At 33.9% G+C, this 7,425-nt stretch overlaps 1 protein-coding gene across 1 annotated transcript in view; it reads left to right on the top strand.

Moving 5' to 3' along the window:
* Positions 1-2,106: 2,106 nt before the first annotated feature.
* Positions 2,107-7,425, top strand: part of KIF1C (kinesin family member 1C) — a gene marked incomplete in the record, with an annotated part of 1,373,479 nt that continues 1,368,160 nt past the window's right edge. Inside the window, 1 exon segment of the mRNA XM_044077100.1 lies at positions 2,107-2,591.

Consider the following 7,425-nt stretch of genomic DNA (forward strand, 5'->3'; position numbering starts at 1 on the left):
TTCTAATTACCTGCTATGTTTAAAACAAAATAATCCTACTACAAGCTGCAACAAGCCAGAACATTATGTGTAGAGTACCATGACCACAGCATTTTGTTTCAGACTCTGCTCAGACCCTGAAGATGTTCTCAGGTAAAGATTTTCACAGCAATGCTACTGTGGCCATTACCCCACATCCTCCAAAGTTTCCAGGCTTTCTACTTAGTCCCAACCACCACACCTAGACAACAAATCATAGGGCCTCAGAGCCTGTGATTCATGTCTTTATTGAGGGTGGGGCCAGCAGAATACCTGGAAATTAAGAAGGTGTTCAGTGCTTTCCTTATAGGATGCTGCAACCATGGTTGTTTTAGGTTGATGAAAAAAGTAAAAGAGAGAGAAGAGACAGACGTTAGAAAAGCAAACCAAGTCAAGTGGTACTCTAGGTGGCTGCCTAGGTCACTTATTCATAAGTCTGCCCACTGTCCATACATCTCAACTGTCCAGAATGTTATAGAATATAAAGATTTTTGTTTCATATTTTTGGTCTGATCCTCATAAAATGTGTGGTTTCCTGGCAAATCATTGAGGTTTGCAGTTACAACATAATGCCAGACATTTTTTATTCAGAATTCATATCCTTTAATTAGAAAATGCATGCTAATATAAAACATGTTATTCTATCAACTTTCTGTGTTTATAAGAGCAATATTTAAAATTTGCCCCTTGGGCTTTAATCCTACCCATTACTTTTGGTTTTGTCCAGAATTCTTGCCCTAAGAGTTTGAGAGGTATCTCATCATCTTAATCACGTGACATCAAAAAAGTGATAACATTGTAACCTTATTTAGTTAACTGTGAGTTTGTAATATGTAACTTTTATTGATTTATATTTCATTTGTTTTATTATATTATACATTATTTATCAATAACGATACATCTTTAAAAAAATGTCTTCTCTTTGTGTGACTGAATTTGGAAGTAAGGCATACCGTTTGCTAATTATCTGTTCCTTACTGTCACTGATTTTAAGGTCCTTTATCTCTGATTTTGTCATCTGGGAGGTGAGACTAGTAACACTGGAACATTGTTCATTTCTTATATTATATAATTCTTTTATAACCTTCACTGTTTTATTAGCTCCAGTGTTTACTTAGTTGTAATGTTCCTTTCAACTTTGTGTTACTTTTTCCTTTCTGTTTTGATTTTCCTATTTTGTTTTCTCTCTCAGGCTTAGCCTGAAAATGGTCCACTGAGATCAGTGCTCTACCTCGGTTAAAAATACATAAACAAATGTTCAACGAATAACATGACAAACATACCTCTCAACCTCTTAGTGCAAGGCTATGTTTTATTGTAAACATTGCTATTCTAAATTCATAAAGTTGCTTGAGTAACACGATTTGTTTTAACATACGTTTTCTAAAGGATTTGAAGTCTTAAACTCAAATGTATGCAATTATTTAGTGACGTCAACCCTCAGATCATCCCAGTGATTTGCCAGAAAACCATAAATTCTATGAGGAAATGACCAAATACATGAGCCGAAAATCTGGACAGTTAATGGTTATGATGATAAAATAAACATATCGTGATTCTATTAGGATAACACAAAAATGGCCATATATATATATATATATATATATATACACACACAATATTTTTTTATTAGAGTTTGTATACAAAATCTTGGGCAATAATATAATTTTAATCAACGGAAATAACCTTCAAAAGAGAAAAATGCATTACTTCATTGTGAGATCCAAATCCTTTTATAAATTAATGACATGGAGGCTGATAATGTTAGGCGATCAGCTAGCTTTAATGATGACAGTCTGGTCAGTGAAAACAGCAACACGCCTACAATGACTAACGATTGTTGAAACTGAACCTGTAGTAAACACTCAATGCCACTCTCTTTTTTTCAGACAGCTAATATAAGATGAACGAAGTCTTTCACACAGCTGAAGCAGATTCACTGCCCAGGTATAAACAGCATTACTTTTCCAACGTCAGAGACAAAATGTTTACAACGTATTCTGTTAGCCATAAGCCATTGTAGTTACTACTGTAGCACAGAGCCCTTTTAAAGAACTACCGCCTCCCTATCAAAAGGTTAAGCAGCCAGAAGGGTGGGGTGACGTCACGCGGGGCGACAGGCTCGCGCAGGCGAGACTGTGGCTGTAGTAGCAGCTGGGTGAAAAGTTTTCATCTGTCCAACTTTTTCCCAAACTTTTCCCCTGTTTCTTTTCCAATCCCCTGTCCTTCTGTTGTCCCTTCCCACGGACTGCCCCACAATAATCAGAAAAGTGGTAGAAACTGTCGCGTTTGCTGACGCTAACATCAGCACCTCTTTTTTCCGTGATTTGAACCCCCTCCCCGTTGTACCCCAGATTACTGTGATTACCCCAGTTTCCCGGTTCGTTTGGATCGGATTGTTTAGAAACTTGCTGTGGCCGAATGGAGGCGAAGGAATGCGAGCTGGTGAGACACTGATCGCTTTGAACCATTTTGTGATTTTAAGTTCGGGGCCGCGCGTTTGGATTTTGACTTTTGGGACTAGATTGAAAACATGGGAAACTGAAAAAAAAACGCATTGCTGAACGTGTAAGGTAAAGTTTAATAACGAAAATATATTTGATGACAGTAATTTGATGAGTTCTTCGGTACTTCATTATTACGTAGAACGGTTTATTAATTAAAAGAAATCATTTGGAGGTTAATTGATGCTTAAATGAAATCCATTATTTCTCGAATTTCTCGAGTGTAACATAGTACTACTGTAGACAGTTGAATGGTTACGTGGCTCCACTTATTGGGAGAGGGTACACGAATAGTCAGGTTAAGTATTTGAAAGATAATGGACAGCCAGGACTAGATTATTAACAGGAAATGAGCCTTTCTCAAATGGGGTATTTACAGTTAGGCAAGTGTATTGCACTAGATATGTGAAGTTGGGTAGAAAAGTTGTGTTTTTTGCTGTTATAGCATAAACTGTTTACCTTTGTGGTTTAGCATACGTTAAAATTGCCTAGGTTGTTGAGATTTGATATGGATAATTGTTATAGCCATGTTAATATTTGGAATATGCAGTTAGTTTTGACAAAGGTACTTGTAATAACACACAAGCACACATATTTATACATATACGCATTTGGTAATGTACGTGTTTATAATGGGGGCGGATCAAGATTCAGATTAAACTAGCAGTCAGATTTAATTTTCTGATCATAGTTTAGGGAGTGTGGAGAAAAATATGTCAGGCATCTCTGTGGCTGGTCATGTGGTATTTCCAGAGTCTTTAGAGCAGATATGACAGGGGTGAAATTTGGAAGCATAGCCCTGCTCCCATAAGTTTGAGTGCATTTTCACGTGGGGGAGGGGAAATGAGGTGCAAAAGCAGATATTGTTTACTTGGACAGGATAAACAGCTGATGTAGGAGTAGAGGTCAAAGTGATTGTACGTAACAAAGAGGGTGTGGATTGACAGAACCGGCACTTGCTCAGGACTGCAGTTTTCCGGGAATTTAATGGGGTGGGGGTAGGGAATATGGACGGGGATGATTTAATCAGTGCTGTGTTATCTTGATTATCTTGTCAGCTGTATTCCAGTTTTGGAAGATAAACATGCACTTCTGAACCGCTTGGACTTTGCTCTAAAAATACAAAGCAGAAGTCTGTGCACAGCTCCCATATGGAGTTATTTTAAAAGCTGAAATAAAAATACCTCATTGTACACTCGGAATGTTTTATCTCTCATTTGTTTTACACTGTGGTTTGATGGTGGTGGGGGGATAGAACATGATCAGGCTATATTACAGTGATGGTTTGCTTCTTTATAATGTTTCCTAATGTTTTATCTCTCATTTGTTTTACACTGTGGTTTGATGGTGGTGGGGGGATAGAACATGATCAGGCTATATTACAGTGATGGTTTGCTTCTTTTTAATGTTTCCTGCTCTTTAAAAAAAAAAAAAAAAAAAAAAAGAGTATGTTGCTCCAATCTTAGATTTTTTTCTTAAAGCAGTACATCTTACATGCTTGTGCTTTTTTTCTCTGACCTTTTTTTTTCTAAGTGAAGCTTGTTTTGGGACCAATTTGTTCTTGCAGATAGTTTTAAAAAGATTTCTTCATAAGTCATGAGTCCTAAAAACAGGAACCCAGAAAATGTTCTGTAGTCTTATTTTCAAATCTGCCTACAATGTTTGCAACAGCAAGAGTTAGTCTTGTCTTGTTCGAGCAGATATATCACCACTTTTTGCTTGAGAATTGAACTTCAGTTTGCTAAACTAACATTGTGTTTGCCTCTTTCTTTGATATATATATATATTTTTTTTTATGTGCATTTGACTTTCCCCATAAGGAGCAGGCCATCAGCTGACACTGGTACCTCACTTCTTTCTAAGATGATGTGAGTCACTCTGACTCCCTCCACCTAATCCAAAACTCACATGGCCTCTGAAAGGAGATTGAGACATGTCAGTGCAGTAACGTAGTAAAGGAAAACAACTCTCCGCTGAATGTACCTCTCACCAAAAAAGGAAGAACCATGAAATAGAAACAATGAGAGGTAAAACCACGATGCTGTCCTTCTTCTGATATTTAAAAGTTCAATAAGCAGGCACCATGTGAAAATCAAGACAAATTTATTCAGGATAAAATGAGTGCTTTCGCGTAGTACTAGCTACGCTTCTTCAGATGAAATTATACAAACAGGCTTCCATTTAAATACACATTTTTGGCGGGCTCATCATACAATTAGTCATTAATTAAACTAAATTGAAATACTAACTTCACTATTCAGTGTGTCAATTTAATTGATTAAAATGGTTAGAAAACAAATCAAGTCACCGTTCTATTGTTAAACACTAAAAAAAGACTGTCACTAATATTTTAATATCAGTCCTTTGTCATCTCGGTAAATATATCCTAAAAACCCCAATTTTATATTGACCATAGTGAAACTATACTAAATTGCTCAAAGCGCTAAAAAACAATATATATGTAAAACGTCCATTCAATTACTCAAAAAGAATCAAATAGACAGAACTAACACATAGTACTTATATTACAAACAAAAATGCATTTCATACCATCTTTTTTGTATAGTCCTCTGCAAGATATTACAGAGAACGGATATACAAAGCATACATTTATATAGGACATCAATATTAAGCATGTCATACTATAAATCCAATAGACATACCTTTCGTTCTTACATTGTGTATCATTGTCTGTTAGTATATGTCAAACAAAAATAAATTCATATACAATTTCATATATTCAAGACAATAATAGAAACATAATCTCTAAGAATAGTCTATTCATTTATGGTTAATAGGATAGATCGTATTCTATCTAAAAACTATACATATAATTGTAAAATGATTAATTAATAAACGTACTCAGTACGCCAAAAAACTGCCAACTTAAACTGCATAAATTCATGATTTAACATCTACAGACTTGCACCCAAAATATTTACTAAATAAATAAAAACAATACCAGAATGCTAATGTAACAACCAAAAAATATATATTAATATATAAATATCAAAAAGTTAAATATATATAAACATTTAATATGTCTATGAACTCTATTAACCACAGAGCTAGATGTAGGTTTTTATAGCATTTAATAATCATTATGTTTATGAAATGTCAAATGAACAGTAATAAATAAATACATATTCTAACTAGTTTATGACCAAATATAGATACAAATGTTATTTTATTTCCTCCCTACTAACACTGGTTTGATAGATAGATAATTATTGATACCAGGGGGTAGATGGGCTGCTAGCTTCAATATCCAGTGCAATTCAGCCATGGCTAAACTATTATCTTCATCTCCCCCTCTCTTATTATTTGGTAGTATTTGCAACACTCTAAAACTAAAATAATGCGTGGAAAAATCTTTTTCCACGCATTATTTTAGTTTTAGAGTGTTGCAAATACTACCAAATAATAAGAGAGGGGGAGATGAAGATAATAGTTTAGCCATGGCTGAATTGCACTGGATATTGAAGCTAGCAGCCCATCTACCCCCTGGTATCAATAATTATCTATCTATCTATCAAACCAGTGTTAGTAGGGAGGAAATAAAATAACATTTGTATCTATATTTGGTCATAAACTAGTTAGAATATGTATTTATTTATTACTGTTCATTTGACATTTCATAAACATAATGATTATTAAATGCTATAAAAACCTACATCGATCTCTGTGGTTAAGAGTTCATAGACATATTAAATGTTTATATATATTTAACTTTTTTATATTAATATATATTTTTTTGGTTGTTACAACATTAGCATTCTGGTATTGTTTTTATTTATTTAGTAAATATTTTGGGTGCAAGTCTGTAGATGTTAAATCATGAATTTATGCAGTTTAAGTTGGCAGTTTTTTGGCATACTGAGAGTACGTTTATTAATTAATCATTTTACAATTATATGTATAGTTTTTAGATAGGATAGATCGTACTTATATATTCTATTAACCATAAATGAATAGACTATTCTTAGAGATTATGTTTCTATTATTGTCTTGAATATATGAAATTGTATATGAATTTATTTTTGTTTGACATATACTAACAGACAATAATACACAATGTAAGAACGAAAGGTATGTCTATTGGATTTATAGTATGACATGCTTAATATTGATGTCCTATATAAATGTTGGCTACTATAATATATGTATATGTCCTTGTTAAAGCTTTTTTATATATATGCTTTGTATATCCGTTCTCTGTAATATCTTGCAGAGGACTATACAAAAAAGATGGTATGAAATGTATTTTTGTTTGTAATATAAGTACTATGTGTTAGTTCTGTCTATTTGATTCTTTTTGAGTAATTGAATGGACGTTTTACATATATATTGTTTTTTAGCGCTTTGAGCAATTTAGTATAGTTTCACTATGGTCAATATAAAATTGGGGTTTTTAGGATATATTTACCGAGATGACAAAGGACTGATATTAAAATATTAGTGACAGTCTTTTTTTTTTTTTAGTGTTTAACAATAGAACGGTGACTTGATTTGTTTTCTAACCATTTTAATCAATGAAATTGACACACTGAATAGTGAAGTTAGTATTTCAATTTAGTTTAATTAATGACTAATTGTATGATGAGCCCGCCAAAAATGTGTATTTAAATGGAAGCCTGTTTGTATAATTTCATCTGAAGAAGCGTAGATAGTACTACGCGAAAGCGCTCATTTTATCCTGAATAAATTCGTCTTGATTTTCACATCGTGCCTGCTTATTGAACTTTTAAATATCAGAAGGACAGCATCGTGGTTTTACCTCTCATTGTTTCTATTTCATGTCAGTGCAGTGTCATACTTGCTTGTGGACATAGAAAGATGTCACTTGCGTGCCTACCCATTCTGCAGCCCTGATGGTTGACGTACATTTTCGGGTGCAAGAGCC

Source organism: Protopterus annectens, chromosome 7.part0, assembly GCF_019279795.1.
Source record: "Protopterus annectens isolate FY-2018-M chromosome 7.part0, PAN1.0, whole genome shotgun sequence".
Lineage (NCBI taxonomy): Eukaryota > Metazoa > Chordata > Ceratodontiformes > Protopteridae > Protopterus > Protopterus annectens.